This window comes from Suricata suricatta, chromosome 15 (assembly GCF_006229205.1).
Source record: "Suricata suricatta isolate VVHF042 chromosome 15, meerkat_22Aug2017_6uvM2_HiC, whole genome shotgun sequence".
NCBI lineage: Eukaryota > Metazoa > Chordata > Mammalia > Carnivora > Herpestidae > Suricata > Suricata suricatta.
The window spans coordinates 27,913,784-27,936,547 of NC_043714.1; the positions used below are offsets into that span (position 1 = coordinate 27,913,784).

The 22,764-nt window shown below is 41.0% G+C and overlaps 1 protein-coding gene across 2 annotated transcripts in view; it reads right to left on the reverse strand.

Moving 5' to 3' along the window:
- Positions 1-22,764, reverse strand: part of PAG1 (phosphoprotein membrane anchor with glycosphingolipid microdomains 1) — a 131,940-nt gene that overhangs the window by 69,778 nt on the left and 39,398 nt on the right. For both annotated transcript variants that reach the window (XM_029923962.1, XM_029923963.1), the window contains exon 2: positions 16,876-16,945. The gene's annotated coding sequence lies outside the window, so the exon portion shown is untranslated. The remainder of the gene's footprint in view (positions 1-16,875; positions 16,946-22,764) is intronic.

The window sequence follows — 22,764 nt, forward strand, 5'->3', positions numbered from 1 at the left end:
CTATCAGTACAACAAATAAAGCCTGCACTCCAACCTGGCCTTTACTAGTAATAAAGATGATATTTAAGTCTTACCTGCCAATTATTTTATCCTAGCGCTTATTTTTTCAGAACTTGGAAGGGTCTGAGAGGTGTCACTACTGTGGTTTTTATCAAAGACTCCAGTGTCATTCATATATATAAGTATGTATATATTGATTAGATGGCTTTAAAAATGGATGTGTCCCATATCCCTGCCTGGGCATAATCTTGAGTCATGTCTCATTAAGTCTTTACTACTCAGGGCTTCACCACAATGCCCAGCGTATAGTAAAAATAGGCTCAGATGGAGTTAACCAGGAATACATCATCCAATTTATATAGAAGATTAAAAACAAAACATAGGACCATAATACTTGTGAATCTAGCTAATAGTTACGATTTTATTAATGCATTTTTGGTATCACTTAGCAGTGTTAGCATAAAGTGAACATGGGCAATTAATGTATGCTAAACACTGTGATCCTGCAGAATAAATTTAACAGCACACTGAGCAAGAAGAGAGAATAAAAGGTAAGACATAGGCTGGTTGTTTTCATCAAAACCCTCAAGATCTCATTTCATCAAAACCCTGTCACTAAATTTACAGTACATCTAAGAGTGAATTTTATGTGAGGTATATCCATACCTAATTTCCGAAGCAGTAATGGCAATCCATCATAAGCCAAATTTTCATATACCTAGACCTTATACCTTCATATTATATGCTATCCTTTGCCCACTCTTACATAAAAAGCCTCACGTAGACATACAAAGCTACTAATGTGCAATGTTACTGGGGAATAATGATTTGGTTGTCTAAGTGTATGTTTGTGTGCCTCCAGAAAATAACAATAGTAAATTAAATACAGAAGTGATTACAATGATGCCAAAAATAAAGTGTTTTAATACAACGTTAGAGGTCAATTAATGTGATAAATTACTAATTCCTCTTCATTTTTATTTTTGGCACACAATCTTTTTTTTTTTTTTTTTTTTTACTTACATGTGCATTTACTGAATGCTAACGAGCCGAGCCGTCTTGTAAAGCAACAGTAATGCTAGTAAGGATGACTTAGAGAAAGCCCTCTCCAGTTTACAGAGATGTGTCACACATTTTTCTTTAACTCTCACAATATGCTCCTGAAACAACAGAGTAAATATTGTCATATTCACTTTACAAGCGGGGAAACGGAGGCTCAGAGAGGTTCAGTGATATTCCTAAGAACTGGCAGAGCTGGTACGCCATTCTGGACTGCTGACTCCCAGCAGCTAATCACTCATTTGGAGAATCAATGGTTACTGAGCACCCACTTACTGGGTAAATAAAACCCACGTTGGTGCTAGATTATAGATGGTCCCTGGCGTCTCCACAAGTCATCCTATTTGACATAGGACCAGCTATCAACATGCATATGGCACGTTCAATGTACTATTTTTATTTTATATATGGGTAAAAACACAAATAAGCCTGCAAATGTTTTCCTCTAAACTAGCTAGGGAAGACTGCTTTAAAATTAATACAGCTTAATCATTTACTTTAGAAATTAAAAACATGTTTCATTGCTACTCCTCAATGCTCACATTCAAATGACAGTGTTTCAATTAAAATTGAGACTCCAAATTAAAAGTATCCTTTGGCATTTTTAAATGAAGCATTTAATCTTCTATCAAATGAATGAGAATTTAATCACATAAATTAGTCTCATTCATGTACCTCATTCATGTACCAAAGTGTCAAAATTTATCTAAGGAAACGAACTTGGATTTAAACATTCACAGGAACCGTGATGGGAATGCTGCTGGAGGAGACCCTTTCTGACATTCCCCTGTGGGCTTTCACAGATCTAAAATCACAGGAAGCCACTCTGCAGTTTTCCAGCCACAATTTTAATGTGAGGCTGCCTCTTCATATGTGCAGTTGTCATAAAATGTCAAAATATGAGGGAGAAGACCCATGCTTAGTCCTGAAATGAAAAGGAATGGCTTCCCTGTTGCCTTTTTATCTATCTTTGCCCATAAATTAATCAATGAGTGGTAAATACATTTGGATTTAAGACAGGTTTCCCGCCAGGCAGGAATGAAGATAAGCTAGCATGACGTAGAGAAACCCACTGAAGCAACGAAAGAAGGAAAGGGGGTAACTCGTCAATCAGCCACGAGCGGACCCCACAAGTGTAGCCTCACTCTTGTTGATCAGCGGCCGGAACACAATAGAGCATGTGCTCACTACAAAGAAACACAAGCCTCCGCCTCACACCGTCATGGGTTATCAATCTTCTGGAATTGAACGAGGAGAGAGGTGTGCCAAAATGTGCTGTACCTGCTCGTGCCTTCCACCACCTTCTTCCTCTAGAGGACCGTAACTTTCTGTTTGCCTTATACTTTCCTTGTCTTGAGATAAGGCCCGCCCACGGTTTAAAAAACTCTTAAGAAACATAGCATTATATCTTAGTGTATATTTCCCTGCCAATCTGTAAGCTATCCCTGATAGTGTCTGAATGCTGAGGCAGATGATTGTGATGCCAAGGTTATCACAAGCCCAAGTATCATGCATGGTGCCTGAGGGCACGGCTCTCTTATGTAAACTGAACACAGTCGCTCTAGAGTCCCTGTTAGATGTGATAAGAGGGAAGGAAAAATGAGAACAAAATGAAGTCTTAACTTATATAAATCAGTGTCAGCTGCCTTTTAAAGACTACTGAAGCTTTTTCAAACCATCAGGTCCCAAATTGCTACATAAATTACTACAGAATGATACATCGACTTATGCCATTTCCCTATTTGTATTTAATTAATTGGATAAATCTTCTGTTAACTGTTTCCCACCTTCTTTGGCTTACTGGACACAGACAAGATTTTGGCAACCCAGAAAAATAAACAGCAGAGGAGGACTAATACACAAAATTATTTCATTCCAGAGTTCATGTTCAAACCTGTCATTAGGAAAGTGGAATGCATGTTCTCATCGGAATGAATAAATGAAGGTTATTTTCATTCTTAAGACAGGTCATAATTGTTATAAAGTTAAATAATTTTGTGAAAAATAAAGACACCAATGAACATTAAAACCCAACTTATCATATTCAGCCTGTATATGCCATTTTTTAAATTATAAAATATGATCTATTTTCATATCCTTAGTCATGTCTTCATTGTTGAGGCAAATAGTTTCCTCATCTTCATTTTTAGAAAACCATGCTGTTACGCATATTTGCATGATGTCAGCACATTTTTCTCAATATGAAGTCATGATCTCATAGGACAGAAAATACGGCATCCGGGAAGACCCGTTTATGCATAAAGGTTGAGATGACTCTTCCTTCCCTCAGCTCACAAGAGCACTAGTGAGTGATGAGGCCGATACCAGAAAACCAGAGATGTACCGTTAACGAGTGTAATGCCTCAAATATGGCTGTGATTACTGTTACTGTTGTTGCTGTTATTACTATTATTGTAACATAGACAACCACTCCCACCACAGTTTCCGAAGTATGCATCAGCTGCCGGGTGCTCCGCAAACATTATTCCTACCCCTTACAACTTTCAGAGAGTGGGGTTTAATTTTGCCTCTCAAGTTAAGTGGAATTAAGGAGATCATCCAGGGCTACCCAATCTCTATCGAGGCACGCTTGGGACAGAACCTGCAGTGCCTAGTTCTGAGAAAAAGATGACTGGAAGGAACCATCGACCTGCTAAAACCTATTCACTGAAGACCTAAAAGTGATTTTTATGGGGACCTTGTAATGAGACTTTGTGGGGCACCCCCAGCTCGGGCGGCAGGTCCCAGGGGTGCCACTACCACCGGCGGACGGAACAGAGAAAGAGTAACAGCGCCAACAGTCACCTCCACAGACTGCCTGACCCACAGGGTATTGAGACAATATTTTAGCAGAATGTCCTCAACCACCTGCTTTCCTTCAGCTATTTCAGCTATTCTGAAGTCTGATGGTGGGTGGCATTTTTCTCTAAATCAGAATGTAACATCATCCTTAACGTGACAGTAATTGAGCTACATTGCTTCTTTACATGTCTGATCAAAATATAGCTTTGAAAGTCTACAGATAATTAAAATTTTAGGAAGTATTTGGAGAAGCTTATTAATGTATTACATAATCATTAACCAAAGAAAAATATTAATCTTTAAGATCACTGTTCAGCACGGGGAACTATTATTCTTGGGATTATTTTGTGTGAACAAGCCCAAAGCCTAATGTTACACAAAGGCTAATGTCTTTGCTCAGAGGATTAGAATTAATTTATGACCTCTGCTTTTGACTTAAATGCTGTAAACATTTCTGTTGTTCTTGAACACAAAGACTGCTCCTGCATAATTGTTCTGACAGAGAAAGTGAAATTAAAGCACTATGAAAATATTTGCCAGATAAAACAAATGCCAAGATCAAAAATGCTAAAATACTGAGTGGATATTTATTATCCCCACTAATCCTTTTGCATTTCAAAGTTTGTTTATTTTTACTATGCTCTTCCATGCTCCTCTTCAGTTATTATAAGCATAATTTTAAATTCATAAAAGAGAAGCAGAGTTAATATCATGAGCTTTAAAATAATATTCAAGTAATACCGATGAGGATAGAAAGGCATTTTTTATCTGAATATGTTCTTTGGATGAACTAGAAAAAAGGGTAATCTAATGTTAGTTTTCACTCCTCATGCTCCAGCCAACGAGGCCCTGCATAAAGAAGATTTAATTTTAAAACATCAATAAATTCTTTTCTTTTTTTAATGTTTATTTATTATTTTGAGAAAGAAAGAACTCAAACAGGGGAGTGGCAGAGAGAGAGGGAGACACAATGTGAAGCAGGCTCTGGGCTCTGAGCTGTCAGCACAGAGCTGACGTGGGGCTTGAACTCACAGACCACAAGATCATGACCTGAGCTCAAGTTGGATACTTAACTGACTGAGCCACCCAGGCACCCCCAAAACATCAATCAATTATTTTCAAGTTCCAACTCAGCAAATCAAATAGTCATGTTCTCTTCAGTATATACAAATAATAAACGTACACATTTTACAATATTCTGACTTCCTAGCACTTCTAAATCTTTATTTGTGACACAGTATCTGAAGTTCAGAAATGGACCCATATCTCCATGGCTTATTTCCTGAAAACATTCCAAAAATTATTTCTCACTGAATATATCTTACGGCAACTTCTAAAAGGCCATAAAAGGAATTTCTAGTCTAATTGCAGGTGGGGCCTGAGAATATAAGAATGAAAAGCACTGTTACTTAAAAGGCTAGATTACTGTCTGCAAGGTGTTGGTGTGTTTTGAATAGTCAGTGCACTGGCTTTAGTGACAGATCAGGAGCAGAGAAGCTCCTTGGGCACGTACTGGTACCATTAACTGAGACAGGAAACTCAGAGCAACTGATTAGGGTGGGAAATAAACCTAGGAAGAACTCAGTTTGGTGAGTGCTGATTTTATGAAGGATGCATGGTATGGGGGTAAAGGAATCTGGGGGATAGCTAAGTTTAGGAATTAAGATCTCAGGAGAAAGGTTGGAAGTAATGAGCAATATCAGGGCATGCAACTCTTTTCTGTAAGGGGCCACACGGTAAATACGTTAGGCGTTGCAGGCCATATGATCTATCCCAACTACTCAACTCTGTCACGGCAGCAAAAAGACAGCCATAAACAATAGCTAATAAGTGTGTCTATGTTCCAATAAAATTTTGTAAAAATAGGTGTCAGAATGTATTTGGACTGTCAGTCACAATTTGCCAACTTAAGTTAGAGGACAATGCAGTCCTGGGATTGGATAAGATCACCTAGAAAGAACATATATGTAAGGCAAATTTGTATGATATGAATTTGAAAACGTGTAATTTTCAATTTCTGTGCAGTTCAGTAAGAATCTATTTTTACTTTTTTCCTTGACATGTGAAACAATGGCTAGCATAGGGATATACATATATGGTACTAAGAAGTACAAGAGAAGCCACTAACCTAAAAAGAAAAAGGAATTTAAGTAAAAATAATGAACTTTTATATTCTATTTTATCAGTGATACTATTTTTCCATTTTTAAAAAGTTCAATAATCACACAAAACATACTAGATTATTAAAAATATTTATCAATTTTTGCTAAAGTCAGTTTTTAATTTTTCTAAATGCATATGAACCCTAGGATGAACTGTCCCTACCCATGAAATGGATGAAGTATTTCAATATTAAAGAAATGCCAAGAAGGCACAGCATGAGAAAATAGAATGATTAGGCTATATAAGGGCAAACAGCATTCATAACACTTGAAGTGTCTGCTTATTTCTATAATTATGCCATATAACTATAGATAGCTTTCATAACTATTTTTTTAATAACCGCCAACATCTTAAACATAGACTCCATTGATAAAGAACTAAATAAACTGTGTCCGTTTAAATGAAACTCACTGAAACATTCAAATATGCCCTGGGTGCTAGGTTAATGCCAGGGATTACATGACCAGTATTTACAGCACAAAAACGAAGCATCAGCTTCTACTTAGAAGGTGCAAGTCAGAGTTTGTTACCTGGGGCCCTAGTGATCACAGGGTCCCTGGCCAACTTTGGGAGGGTCCGTAAACTGCCTACAATTATGTGCAAGGCTTTCTGTACATGTGTCCTTCAGAGACAGTCTAGAATGCTCATTAAATTCCTGAAGGAGTCTATTACTTCTCCAAAGCTAAACTGGGATCTATAAACAGGTCCCTCCAAAAAACACATTTATCTTACTTCAAAAGCCTACATATTTTTTTCTAACTTCCTATTTTTGAAAAGAATAAAAGACTAGGAGCACCTGAGTGGCTCAGTCGGTTAAACGCACCCAACTTTGGCTCAGGTCATGATCTCACGGCTTGTGGGTTCGAGCCTTGTGTCAAGCTTGCTGCTGACAGCCCAGACCTTGGAGCCTGCTTTGGATTCTGTGTCTCCATCTCTCTCTGCCCCTCTCCCACCTCTAAAAAAGAAACATTAAAATAATTTTTAATAAAAGAATAAGCGACTAGATTATTAGCACAAATTAAGCAAGTAAATTTTTGTGTTTCTGCCCCAGACTACTGGCATTAGATCCAAACTCAAAATTGTGTCCATTAGTGAGAAGCCAAGTCTTTCCAACTATTTACCCAGAGAAACTTACTCTTAAAATTTTTAAACCACCCATTGTTTTCAGGGATCTAAGACACCTTCTCATAAAGCTCAAAAACAGAAATCAATAAATATCCCAAGAGCTGAGTACTTTTGAGATGATGGACTATTAATTAGCATACTTTACTTATAAATTAATCTGCAGAGGTTATTCTTATATAAATCAAAGAACATCGTAGTATCAGAATGTTTTTCTTACACACTGATTTTTTTTTTTTTTTAGGTAAGTCACAGCAAGTTGATGGCAAAATTAAAGTAAAAATTAAGAATCCTGCTATTCCATTCATAGGCTATCGTCCGTCCCTTAAAAATGAAAGGCGTTTTGCATCTTTTGGGAAAGTAGCCTGAGCTATAAGCACAGAACCTGCCACGGGGCTGGGACTCACAAACCATGAGATCATAATCTGAGCCGAAGTTGGATGCTTAACCAACTGCGCCACCCAGGTGCCCTAAGGGTTAGATTTCTGAGAGACTACAACATTTACAACAGGCTTTTAATACACCTTCTTGCTAATTTAATTTTCTGCCTTTTCTGTATTAATAGCTAAGATCAACTTGGAACAACTTTTCCATATTATTCAAAATCAGTGAGGAGTGTCATTAAATGCTTTCAAGGTAACTAATGTGCAAGAGGTTACTACTTCAAAGTGTAAAAGATGTTGACCTTTCTAAGACAGGAAGTAAGCATAAGTAGTAAAGGCCCTGAAATTCAAAATCTATTTTCTGTCCACCTAAAACTGTCCAATAACCATTACTGTTGATGACCACAGAACCAACAGCTCCTTGATTAACCTGAAACAAGGGCCTATAAAACTGTACGCAGGCTCTACAGCAGCCTCTCTGCCGCCTGAAAGAATACTTCAATTCATACATGTTCCAATTTATATCTATTCTGCAGAAATGAAGCAGACTTGTAGAAAAAGACTGGATTCATTATCATGTAAAATACAGCCATTAGGAGAAAATCGATATTCCCAGACATAACAAGATCAGACTCAGGCTTCTGGGCTAAAGCTGGGGGTGGAGAGGTGGAATGTTTCCAAAAATGAAACCCTTCCTTCTGAAAGAGTTATTCACAGGGGTAAATTAAATAACACTACCAAAAAAGGAAGTTACAGCAAGCCATTGCTTGAATCTACCATCAAAGCAGAGCAATTTAGCCACTTGACCTTTAGTATTAATGCCAGTGCATAGGTAATTCTTCAATGTGTATGTGTTTATCTCTCAAAATCTTTTGTAAGCTATATCTTGTGGTTGGAAAACTTGATAGGACTCACTTGCCTCAAATGCCTATCATATTAACACACAGATGTACTATTACCGTGCAAATCAGATGCCACAACCAGTAAGCAGCAACTGGTTAATTACAGAAACACAGAGTTTCAAGTACATGAATTCCACAGCAAGAGGAGGTGACAGTAAATTCTGCTTCCAGGTAATGATGATGACATGGTCTCAAAGATGAGCAAGAGGGAAAGATCCAGAACATTTGGGTGCTTACAAAACGCCATGCACTGCTCTAGGCACTGAGGATACAAGATAAACAAAACAGATGAAGTCTTAGCTTACTTCTTTGTAGGTGAAGACTGACAAAAGAGACTAACACTAAAGTATCACATGGGGAAAAGTAAATTAAAAAGGTAAAGGAAAGAGGCACCTGGGTGACTCAGTCGGTTGAGCATCTGACTTCAGCTCAGATCATATCTCACATGAGATCTGTGAGTTTGAGCCCCACATCATGCTTGCTGATGTCAGTGCAGAGCCTGCTTCAGATCCTTTGTCTCCCCCGCTCTCTGCCCCTCCCCAACTCACACTTGCTCACTCAAATATAAATAAACCTCTAAAAAATAGTAAAGGAAAAAGAAGTTGATAGAGTGTCTTGGATTCCTGAGCTATGGCTTCTTGGGGAAGTCCTTTTTGAGAAGGTAACTTTTTTTTTTAACGTTTGTTTACTTATTTTGAGAGAGAGAGAGAGAGAGAGAGAGAGAGAGAAAGTGAGAGAAAGTGAGGGAGGGGCAGAGAGAAGGAGACACAGAATCCCAAGCAGGCTCCATGCCATCAGCAGAGCCTGATGCGGGGCTGGAACTCACAAACTATGAGATCATGACTTGAGTCAAGATCAAGAGTCACATGCTTAACTGACTGAGCCACCCAGGTGCCCCTGAGAAGGCAACATGTAAATTGAGATATGGAACCATCCTCTAAGCTTTCAGCCTATAAAAAACTACCTTCGATGGGAATGGGTGTCACATGGCAAATTGGAGAAACATGATTTACTCTTGTAACTCAGCAGTTTTCACCATTTTTTTGTGTTTCAGGCACATGAAATCTTTAAATATTAAACTATTCATCAGATTATATAAAAAAGATTATAAAACAGAGCAATCTGAAATCAGCCATCGATAATTTGATATTGTCACTCCCTACAATTGAACTAACAAGCCTCAGTCATCTGTCACAGCGGCCACACTCGTCACCATCACCAGTTGGCTTCCTGTCTGAGGTGCTGTTTGCAGCCTACATCACACCCATATACTAAAGATGCAAAAGTCTACAGTTCAAGTAAACAGGAGATCTTTCTTTAGTAGGGTTTCTTTAGTTCAAGAACACACTCAACTAAATATTAAATCTCCCTTATCTTCTGCAAACATAACCTGTTAGGCTTAATACTTGCCTAACAATACCTTAAACTGTATATACACATTTTATAAACTGTATATATTCAAATGAGGAAAAATAAATTTTAAACATTAAAATTGGTAGCATGCCTGTGTGCTATGGGGCATTTACTGGGCAGTGGCAAAGGAATATGTTAATGAAACAGCAAACCCTCGTTGGCCAATCTCGAGTTTTATATTTTCTGGCCAATCCACCAGGAAATATTTCAGTGTCACAGAATTCTCAGCCTTGTGGTCATTCCCCTACAGGAAGTTACAGGAAAAAGTTTTACATTCCTGTCTTTCCCCCTGTTTTCTGATTGTTCATAGTTAAAACCATCAGAGACAGGCTCTGGGAATAACTCGCATGAGGCGCACACCAAGAAGGAAGGGCCGCAGCACCCCGGGGCAGCACGTCACGCTCACTAGGAACCACAGCTCACCCCAGGGGCCCACTCCGAATTACCACGTGTTAACAACCTGGATGCGGGGCCATCAAGCTGGGACACCTAGCACACCCTTGGTGACCAGCATTGATTTGGTGAGCCCACAGGACTCTGAAACACAGGGCAAAGAATGACTTCCTAGTCAGCTTCCTAGAGGAAAGCAAAATTAATTTTAAAAGATAAGGCAAAAAGGTAGCATTAAAGACTATGAAGCCGATTATACTGGAGGAATATCAAGAAGACTTTGAAGGACTTTGTGAAAAAGTGTTTAGAATGCATAACAAATAGCCTTAATATAATGGTTAGAGTCCAAAAGCCAGCAGGCCCTGGAGTGTGCCTTTCACATGAGGCAACCCGGGATTCAGCTGACGACCAGATTTCAACCTCAGTATGCCAAGAAGTAGCTCTTAGAATCTTCTCATTTTTGCCAAGTAGGCCATCCACTCATGAAATGAACAGCAATGTTTTGGGGTTAATGGAAGAAACCCTGTAACCCCGATATGCCATTAGGTCCTATCAATGCCTAAGGCTGTGGGTAAAGGAAAACAACAGTGGCCAGCTGTGGACGGCAACCACAGTGAACGGTTTTATATCCCTTCCTTTCTAGTTCCAAGAACCCTCCTCTGAAGAGTTTCTCATTGCTGCTACCAGGAGACAAGAAACAGGTGAGATCCAAAAAGACAGTGTCTCAGAGCTTCTCCCAAAACTCTGGAGGGGGACTGGGGCCCCCTGGGAGCTAGAGACCTGGCCAGAGCACGAGCTGAACATCCAGTCTCTAAATGTAAGGTGTGTCCTCAGCGGCTCTGAGGTTTCTAGAGAAACTGTGGCTCAGTCGTTGAGCTAATCATCTGAAATCTTTTCACAAAAAATCGTGGACCACTGAAACTGGAAAAAGCTTTATTTTCCGTGAAGAAATCATCCTCATTTCAATCAGCCATTCTTTTCTCTTTTGTCTCCTCTTTCCTTCCTTTTTTTTTTTTTAAATATCAACTAGTTACTTTAAATTTTTTTTTAAATGTTTTATTTATTTTTGAGAGAGCGAGAGACAGACAGACACAGCATGAGCAGGGGAGGGTCAGAGAGAGAGAGAGAGAGAGAGAGAGAGAGAGAGAGAGAGAGAGAGAGAGAGGGAGACACAGAATCTGAAGACAGGCTCCAGGCTCTAAACTAGCTGTCAGCACAGAGCCCAACCCAGGGCCTAAACCCACAAACTGTGAGATCATGACCTGAGTTGAAGTCAGATGCTCAACTGACTGAGCCACTCAGGGGCCCTACAACTAGTTACTTTTAAAGAGGAAAGAAAAAAGTTTTGATATACAGATGATGGAAGTCAAGTGAATGCTGACAAATTTCACAAACCTTCACTTACCTTTATTTAAATGAACAAACAAAATGACACGATAAACAAAAACTCTAGTGACTGCTGGGTCACCCGGCAGCTAGGAGCAAACAGTGAAACGAGTGTCTAGGTCATCTGACTCCCCAGTCAGGTCTACTGTGCTAGAAGATCAGACAGCCAACAGAAAACTGGTATCTACAATTCCAGATGGTGACATTCTAGTCTTTTTAATCTCCTAAAACCCAGCTGATGTTAAAAACTTTAGAACAGAATAAAAATATCCACACTCGTATATGAACAAAAAGTGAATACTTTCAGAATTACACATGACTTATCCAGCCTAGCTATGCAGAAAATGATCATTTATTTAATATATATATGCACATGTATATATATATTAAAGCTTATTTATTTTTGAGAGAGAGAATGAGGGAAGGGCTTTTGGGGGGAGGAAGAGAAAGAGAATCCCAAGTGGGCTCTGCACTGTCATAGTGTAGAGACTGATGTGGGGCCTTAGCCCACCAACCATGAGATCATGACATTTAACTGAGTGAGCCATCCAGGCGCCCCAAAAGACCTGTAATATATTCTTAAAATACCACCACATAGTCAAAAGTATTCCTAAGTGAAGAAAGTATCTCCAAAAGTGAACACACTCCTGTTATCTGCCCCTTGTGTTGAAAAACCCACGTTCTGGGGTCCCTGGACTATGAGGCAAATGACTGGGTTTAGATCAAGAGGGCCAGCACATCCTTCAAGAGCGAGCTGACAGACTCGGTGTCAACAAGGGACCGTCGCGTAGGCGTTGATTCTATCCAGCCTGATGTTCTGATTTTAGTTACACTTCATTTAGGTTCATTTGAGAAGTGGCACAAAAAACAGAGGAATGAAAGCTATATGCTGAAATTTTCCTTTCACACGTGGAAGCACAAAAAATGCACTTTTTCAGGCTTCTGAAGTAACCCTCAAGCATCATCGATTTTTGAGTCTTACAAAAGCTCTTCGTATTGTGCCCGCACCACAGATTTACACCACTGTAATTCCTGTCAGACATCATCTTAGCTTTATGAATAAATAAAACTATGCTCTAGGGAAACATTGATTTAAGAGGAAAAATCAATATCCATCTCGCACGTGATAGACTTGAGCTTTAAGGCTACTTATCCCCAAAGCACAATGCAGAACTGAGTGTAAACCCATACTTTCTGCACCCTAATAAAAGGTAAGTGAGGGTATGTGAAACTGCCAAGCAGGCACTTGCCTCCCATGGTTGTAAGTGTATCCGAATTGCCCCTTTTCCTTTACAAAGTAGTTAGTGGATACTTCCCAAGGGGAGAGGAAGGGAAAGGGCAAAAAAAAAAAAAAAAAAAAAAAAGAGAATGAGCCAACAGTGCAAAATCTTCATAATTTGTGAACAGGCATTATTAGTGCAGGAGAACTTGCTATATTAGGAATTCTGTGTGTGCAAAATTTTTCATAAGCCTTTGAGAAGTAAATGTTTGCTTGGAGAAAACTCTATAAAGCTAATATCAGCCAAGATGCGGAGGACGGTTCTTTGGGTAAAAGCTTCCTGTGGAAGCTTTTCTCCTTCCTAAGAGAGCTTTGTATTCCAATTTTCTATAGTGAATATGGCTTTTATAACTCAGAAAACACACACATAATAAATGTAGGTATAAGGATAGCAGAGGGACTACCAAGTATTTTGTTGACTACCGGTCTAGAGAAAGCCAAGATTCACAATGTACCACATATTTATAGTCAACTCTTTCTTACTACTCTTGGACATTTTTCAGGGCACAAGCAGGTTGTTATTAAAACTGACTGATTAAGGGGCACCTGGGTGCCTCAGTTGGTTAACCGTCCAATTTCAGCTCAGGTCATGATCTCGTGGTCACAGGTTTGAGCCCCGGGCCGGGCTCTGTGCTCAGAGCTCAGAGCCTGGAGCCTGCTTTGGATTCTGTGTCTCCCTCTCTTTCTGTCCCTCTCGAAAGAGACAGATCATGAGCAGGAGAGGGTCAGAGAGGGAGACACAGAATTCAAAGAGCCGGTTGCAAGGCCTGAATCTGCAAACCTTGAGATCATGACCTGAGCCAAAGTCTGAGGCTTAACTGACTGAGCCACCCAGGCGCCCCTAAAAAATTCTTTTTAATTGACTCATTTAAAACATAAAGTTAACAGCGTATGCTGCAATTAACATCATCTTTGTGAGCCAAAAATCCAAGAAGAGATAAAAGCGGGCTACAGCCATCAGTTCCTTGCCCTGCACTCACCCAACAAGCTAAACCTATTTTCACAGGGATGATGGTTGTTGACAGTTCCGACAGGCCTGTGGTAACCTTTGATTACAAAGCCACTCCAGAAAGCCAAGGCTTTTGCTTTCCTACTCACAATTGCCCGGCATTAAAAATGAATCCCTTTCTTTTTCTCTGGCTCTGCAAAGATGCAGTCTCTGGCTAATTGTGTTAACTGTGGTCTCTCAAGAAACACACTCATTTGTTGATTTGGATTAGGGGTTCGTGTCTCACCAAGTAGTTACTGCTGCTGTTTGTTCTCACTGCTGGTCTTCCTGAGAAGTGGAAAGAACAACTCTAAGTTTAAAAACACTTCTAAGCCAAAGGCACATTAGAAGCCTGAAAATGGGGAGTGTAATTTAAATTTTGAATCTCAAATTCAAATATAATAAAAGTAACTACTATCATCACCAAAGTTGGTGAGGATATTGGCCAAATCTATGTCCAAGATGGAACTGACAAGCAGTTAAAAGTTTCAAAAGTATGTAGTCACTGTGTGAGTCCTACTAGCAGCAGCAGAGGGAAAAGGGCCATAGATTCGTTTTAGTGGCTCTTCTTTAATGCATGAATATGAAAAGTAAAATAGAAATGGAACATTAGTGTTGATAAAAAAAAATGTTTATATTTAGAGAAAAGCAGAGCTTGAGATTACTTTTCACAAATATTATCTTATTTTGTATTATAGTTAAATCTTACCCTCATGCTCAGTGTAAGAGGGTCTGACATACAAGAGGATAATTAAGTACACTATGAGCAGAGATGCAACTTAAAACTTGTGGAAGCCCAGCTATACTGGGGGATAGAGAGGGCTTCTCAGAGGACCTTGAAACTGAGATGGATCTTGAAAGATGCACTGCACGAAGCGGCAAGGGCATTCTCAGAAGTGAGAAGAGCATGTGCAAAGGCCTGGGGGCCTAAAAGAACATTCGGGTGTTGGGGTATCCTGAGAAATTCCATCTTACTGAAACAGAGATATCAAAGTAAGGGAAGGTAAGCAGTGCACTGGCCGGGACGTGGGGTGCACAGAACCAGCTGTGGGGCTCACACCAAAGTGTTTGGATCCATTCTCAAGGTCAAAGGGCCCACAGAAGTCACTGAGCAGGAAATCACGTTATAAATTTGCATCCCGGGTACCTAGAATCGGTACAGTCTGTTGGAAGGGAGCTATACTTGCTCTAGCAACAGACTGATGCGGAGTTGAGGGCCAGAGCTCATGTGGTGACGGTGCGGGGCAGAGCAGAAGACTGGAAACAGATCTACAGCGAGCATTTGTGGCAGCTGGCAGTTAACGCATGGCCTCATCAAGCACCGTCCCTGTTCTTAGAACATTCAAATATTATTTTAAATCCAGGATCTGGTATGGAATGAACGTAGAGGGTGAAGCAATGCCAGGTCAGAGATTTCTGGCTTGAGTGGCAGGTTGCCAGTGATGCCTTTAATTGAAATATTGATTCCAGAAGCAGAAGGAAGCAGAAGGCAAGTGAGGCGGGGCCAGGGGAAGATGTTTCACTGAATCCATATTAATTTTGAGAGCTACTTGGGATATACAAATGAAGATAACCAAACCATTGGGGTCAGAAATTTGGCAGAGAACACACTGGAAACTTGACAGAAAAAAAAAACCCTCAGTAAAATTTAAGCATTCAGACACGTACAAAAACAGAGCACACAATACAATGCTTTCCCAAAACTTAAGAGGTTGATTCTGGTATAGAAATATCTGAGACCTAGTCTAGAATATATAGATTCTTCAGTTAAGTTTTAACTCCGCCTAACTGGAAAACGTTCTGCATTTCAGGCCCACAAATAAAATGAGCGAGGCAAGTGGCTCCAGTGGAAATGGGTGTGCATTAGAGAAAGTATGTAATCCCCGAATCGAGATTCTTATCAAATGTTGTGAGATCAGAGGAAGGCATTTTTGGAGTGTGGATAATCAAAGCTCTTAATGCACTGATTCTTTAGACTAAGTTAACTAACAAAAGGCAGGCTGTTTTCCAGGGTCTGTAGTTATATTTAGAAAAGACCTCGAAGGGGAACCAAAATGACCCTGAAATTGCTCCCTGTCTCCTAAGAGGAAGGGGTTACTCTGAAAGAAAAAGAAATTCTCAACAACTTGAAAGAAAGATTTAATTAAGAGACAGTGGCCTATTATACGAGACTCATTCTGTAAAGAGATTGGGAACATTCAGGCCAGATGTACTCCTTTCTTTCTAGCCCACAGAGGAATTGGATAATGATGTATAATGGATGGGGGTCAGTCAGGTCACAGTGTTTGAGGTTTGTAAATCTTTTAAATGGGTGAACATAGCACTTCAAAGTCCAGGATTCATTATAAAAATTGATAATCATGTTGGAAACTAATTGCGAAAATTAAACAAGGAATGTCTTTGTGTTAACCTGTCCTTTATTTAGGTTGGATGATTTTTTTTTTCCTGACTTTGGTTCTGTTCCAAGTTGACCCAAGATCATTAAAGAAATATGACATAACTTTTTCATTAACACTATCTGAGACTACTAACACCAATCATCATAGTAACAGTAAATACAGCCTCATGTATTTTCATTTGGGGTGGTGGTGACAGTGGTGAATACTGTGGTATCCTATTAATTCCTTCAACAAACCCATTAGACTATCTATCTAATGATTATCCCCATCTGAAAGATGAGTAGAGAGAGTGACAGGGTAGGTGTTTCGCCCAGTGTCCCACTGGCATTAGAAGGCAGAGCCAGGGCTGTGACCATCACCAAAGCGAAACATCACACTATGGAAAGCATAACCATTGGTGTGTCACCGTCTAGGGCAAAAATCCATGGTGCTAAATTTGAAACTGCACAAGCTAATGTTCTTGAGATTTTTCAACTTCAAAGCTGTGCCTGCAGTCCTATGATGCCGAGTCCCCAAATAATCTATTGACGCCTGTAGAAAGTAAGCTTGACTAAGGGAGAATGTAGAAAATATCAGATAACAAGAATACCTTGAAAATGCTCTTTCCCAGCTCTGAAGTTACACCCAACTGCTGAAATGAGAGAATGACCTCGTGTTTTCTGGAAAGGAAACACAAAAAGAAACAATTTCAAAACTCTAAACTGAAGGAAAATTAGCATAACTAAGGGTAAAATGATTACCTTTTCATTTACTTATTCAAGTTCTGAGCAATAAGAAAAGCAACTCACAGCCAGCTATAGAATGAACCTTTAGTAGTCTCATGCTATAAAAAAAGAATGTTGAAAACCAAAGGTTAAACTTGCTTTCATAATGTTCACACCTACAAACTGATCCTAAATTTTATAGCTGTAGAAAAGTAAAAGTAGCACTAGTCACACGTGCTCCCAATGATGAACAATGACGCCCAGGCTGTTTTGCACTCACTGCTGTGATCTACCTCTCTCCCCCGCCTCGGGCAGTAACCGTGAGTTAGCACCGCATGCCTCACACACAGACCTTTCCATTTCTGCGAGGCACCGCGCATTAAAACAAAAAGGGGTGTGTGTCTCAAGAAGCTGACAGCCTTATTAGAACAAAGGTGGCTCGGACAAAATTGAACAGAACCATGTGATAATTATTACAAAATAGCCGTATTATTTTGTATTCTTCTTGAAACATACTATATTTTTGTTGCATGGTTTCCTATGGTTTCTCGTGTTAAAAACTGTATTACTTATAAAGATCACTTCCTCTGAAACGAAGTGTGATTCAAGTTTGAGGAATGTAATCACAAATTGAAAATTCCATTTTTGTGGACTATAGATTTAAGAAGGCACCTTAAAGTACATTAAGCGGAAGTGAAAAAGCAATAGTCATGAAAGAATGACCCAATAACTAGACTGAATATTCTCAGAAACAGTGTCCATTGATATAAACCAATGCATTTCTTGGGTAAAGTTTAAAAGGGAAAAGAAAGAGCCATTATTTATAAAAAAAAAAAAAAAGATGAAAAGCAAAACGATGCTAGAAATTTAAAAAAATAGTAAAATTGACAATAAGCAAGGCGGCACTGCCTCCATGACCTGCCAGGTCAGACTCTCCAGTGGCCAACAGGACAAGAGTCCCCCAGCCCCTCCTGTACCACATGGAGGCCTCACTCTCATGATCTAAGAGCCTCCTGGATAGAAGCTCCAAGTAAAAGGCAAGGGACAGTACACATTGGGGGAGCAGGAAAAGGGTAAAGATCACACTGGCTGACAGTCTGCTTTCGACAAAGAAAGGCAATGGAAATTCTTTCCTCTCTCCCTTTTGCTGAGAAATTCCCCATTCTGAACCACTAAGCATGATAGCTCAGCAATATTATGAGTTCTGGTAGGTTTCCTGAAAACTGATCATTTAGAAAACCAGGAAGATGCATTTCAAGCTCTAATCAACCGCATCAGAAACAGATGTTGGGAATAGTACCTGTTCAAAAGCAGAGAACTATTTTGAGATGCTGCTAAATCTGTCTAATAAGCCTTTATTGGTATAACTCTGTGCCATATAAAAGCAAAGATGATAATAAGGCTCAGTTCAACAGACTGAGTTACCAATATATATGGCACCGAGATACAAGTAACAATCAAAGTACGCACAAACTGCATGTCCAGAACAATAAAGAGCACGAGGGCTCCATACACAGAAGTCTCCACAGCTCTTGGGATGAAACCCACGCCGCTGGCATGGTGTGACTAGCTCCCCACCACGGCATCTGCCAGCACGCCCAGCGCCCCCTCTCAACATCGGTCTTGTCTTCCTTAGCTCCCACCCACAGTTCTCCAGGCCTCTGCCACACTGCTTGTTTGCCTGTTGATGTTGTTGTTGTTAAGTGGCTAAACAACTAATCTAGAAACGAGTATCTGATAAAGCACTTGTTTTTAAGCTGGCAACCATCTGTAATGTGCCTATTGAGAGTAAGTGGATCCTGGTACCTGGCAGGCGGGTCCTCCAATCTGTTTCAATCTGGGTCCACAGTCTGTCACATCCTTCTCAATCTTGCCCTTCTTTTACTTAGAGTCAAGTGGAGAAATAAACCATAAACACCAGTGTAAAGTACAGAGAACTGACATTTGGGACCGGGTAATTCTTTGAGGGATTGGTGTTCCTCCATCCCTCAGCTGTGACAACCAAAAAGATCTCTGGACTTCGGCAAATGTGCCTTCAAGTACAAAATCACTCCCCAGTTGAGAATTACTGGTCTTCAATGAATGATGACTTATTTAAACACAGTAATATTTATATCCTAACCCCTACTATGCAGAAGTCAACAATTTGAATGGGGACCATCAGGAGCACCTGGGTGGCTCAGTCAGCTAAGCGTCCGGCTTTGGCTCAGGTCATGATCTCACGGTTCGTGGATTCGAGCCCCACGTCAGGCTGTGTTGACAGCTAGCTCAGAGCCTGGAGCCTGCTTCAGATTCTGTGTCTCCCTCTTTCTCTGACCCTCCCCTGCTTGTGCTATCTCTCTCTGTCTCTCAAAAATACATAAAAAACAGAAAAACAAATTTGAATGGGTACCTTCAGAAAGGGCACAGATGGGGGAAGAGAGAGGGAGGGAAGCACATCTATTGAGCAACCACTGTATTCTCAGTCCTATGTGAGGTCAGTCATCTTATTTAATACTCACAAAACACACTGCTTTTTCTTCCTATATCGGAGCTTGCTTAAAACCTTAAGAGGCAAGGATTTATGCTGCCAATGTTATTAAAAGCAAAACTCTTCAGAATAAAACTAAAATATTTCTAGAACTTCACACAGACATCACTATGCCTTTTCCCTCCCTTGCAACAGACCAAATGTCTAAATTCTCATCCTTGAGAATGAGCAGCACCACATATTCTCATGGCGAGCGCCTCCGTTTGTGGCTTCATAGTAAATTTCCTCTAGCAACTTAAAGCCACGTGGCTGTTTTCATAAGCGTAGGCCCAAAAGGAGTCACATGCATGGCCACAAATATCCCCTTTCCCAAATGTGCAAGTTAGCCCGTGGAACTGTCACACACTAACTCATAACAGCTCTTTGGCAGTGTCCCAAGTGAAGACAACACGCTCTGTAGCCCAGAGCAGGCGGTTTGGCTAAATCCTGACTTAACTACCGACCTTCCTGAGAGTGTTTAAGGAGACAAAGACAGGAATTCTCGGACAGAACTGGATGTTGTTTTCCCTGCTGATCTCCCAAGGACCCAGGACGCTCAACAATCTCTATCACATTCAGCACAGTCGGGTCCAAGAGGCCCCAGACAGGGGCTTCTGTAGCCCTGTCTATTCAGAAAGGATGATGGTGGCTTTTTAAACATATATGTTGATATGTAGCTTTAGAAAAATTTTTTTAATGTTTATTTTTGAGACAGAGGGAGAAAGAGCATAAGCGGGGGGAGAGGCAGAGAGCGAGGGAGACACAGGATCTGAAGCAGGCTCCAGGCTCTGAGCTGTCAGCACAGAGCCCAATGTGGGGCTCAAACCCACAAACCGTGAGATCATGACCTGAGCCAAAGTCAGAAGCTTAACCGACTGAGCCACCCAGGCACCCCAATATGTAGTTTTTAATAATTGGCTTTTTTGGACTCTGTTCTAATTAATCACACCTTCCACTCTAATATACCTAAATCTGTTCAAATACCTTATTTAAGGAGAGTTTCCCTGTGCTGAACAGTATTCCAGGTGAGGTCTCAATACTAAGACAAACAAAATTCCCAGTCCTCATGGAACTTTCTAGCTGAGGTGGGAGACACACCATCCATCTGGCAAGAGTTATGATAATTACTGAACAACTGAAGCTAGTTTGGGGCTGGGTACAGCCCTGGGGGAAGGCATTGCTTTAAGTGGGGAGTTGGGAAAGACTTCACAGAGAACATGCTGGTTGAGCAGGGCCCTGAAGGTGTGGGTAGGGATGTGGGGGGAGGACAGGAAGTGGCCAACTGTAGGCACTGGCACATGCTGGACTGTGGTGGAAAAGCGACTCGGAGAGGAGCCCGTCATGCTGTCCCCTCAGGCTCACCATCATGATGGCACCACTGGTAGAACTGGAGCATGCCCAGTGCCCTCGTGGCTCCTGCACGGAAGACCGCAGAATAGGTCTACGTGGAGACATGGATGAATCCAGAAGAGGGAAAGTCAGAAGCAAGGTTATCAGCTAGGAATAAGGATGGGGCGGGGGGGGGGGACAGGGAAGGTTTCACTGGAGAGCAGAAAGTAGGAAGAAGTCCTCTGGGAGAGGGAAAGCATGAATGGACAAGGGAACCAGAAGCCTTAGGGGCCCACTGAGATGAAAGTGACACCTATCAGCATAGGGGTCTGTGTTCCTCCAGCCATGTCAGCAGCACAGGTGAAAATGCGGGGCAGCAGAGAGTTGAGTTATGCAGGCCAGTACGATGGAGAAAGAGAGAAAGCAGCAAAGAGCCGAGGATGTGTCACAGGAGTGTTACAGAGACAGCGGGATCCTGGCTGGGTGACTGGAGAAGGAGGACCGGGAGGAGGGACAGACAGTGGAAATCAGTGGGGTCAGTGGACGTGCAGCATCTGGAATCATTTAGGTCTTGAAAGAGAAGAGTGGACTGTAGGTTCTGTCAGAACCCAAAACTGACTGGAATTAAGGTATGGGGGTACAACTGAACAGAAAGAGGTGGTGATAGAAGGGTAGGATGCTCGGGGAGAGAGACAGGGTTAAACCCTCACTATTCCAAGTGTGGTCCCTGGACCAGCACCATCAGCAACACCCAGGACTTTGAGATGCAGAATCTTCTATCTACTGAATCAGTGGCTACGTTTTAACACGTGACTCAGGTGCCTGTACAACTTAATTTGAAGGAGACATGGCTTACTTTGAGGCAAGTTGGCTCAACCCCCACTTGACTAGAAGCCGAAGCACCAGATAGAAACGTGTTACTGAATAGGTTTCTGAGGTTAGGGACTTCCCTGGGGCTCCGCTTCCTCCTCCTCCACTGTAATCGGCTCCTTTTCGCTTCTTGGTCCTCACGCCCTTGCATCTGGCCCTACAGCCTTACAATATTGCTGGCAGGCTTTAGATTCCATTTACCAGAGAATGCTGGCCCCTCCAAGTGCCTCATTCACATTCCCACCCTTTCTGAAGGCCAGTGACATCCGCTTGCTTCCTGAGACCACGTTCCCGCTAGCCCCCTCTGCTCTCATTTGCCATGGAGAGGACAAGCTGGCCCTCAGTGCACTGGAGCAGCCTGCACAACTTCAGGCGCCTACACAGATCAGTTACGAGGCACTGATGCAAAATCTATGGTATTGGCAAAATAGGGGAGGCGGCTTTCTAAAGGTTTAGCTTCCCGCTATCATAATTATTCAGGATTTCATCTCTCCTTTAATATGTGCAGACTGCATTCACTCTTTATAGTTAATTTCATAAAACAAAGAAAACAACAGCTGTACACGACATCATAGAGCGAAAGATGAGGTTGAGCCTAATTAATGTAGGCTCTGCTTCAATAACAGCTTTATTCCTAATAAACAGAGTGTGACATTTTCATTAACCCAGATACAAACTCTCACACAAATACACACACATGAAATAATAAATTTCAAATTTAGAATCTCTCACTCTTCTCTTTCAAGACCTAAATGATTCCAGATGCTGCACGTCCAATAGTTTCATTATGATTACTAAAAATTACCAGCTGTGAGTCCTACTATGTGCAGACACTGCACATCCCATACATTCTCATCTCATGTAATGCTCACGCGAATTTCATGGGGTCAAGTAACACAGCCAGTGAGTGAGTGGCCGAGCCAGACTTCAAGCCCAAGTTTGATCCCACGCAGGGCCTCACTCACACATACCATTTCAGATTGGATTAACTTACAGCTGTCATCTAAGTACGGCCATATGATTTTCTCTGCATCCCGAAGCATATCCACAGTCATTATAAAATTTA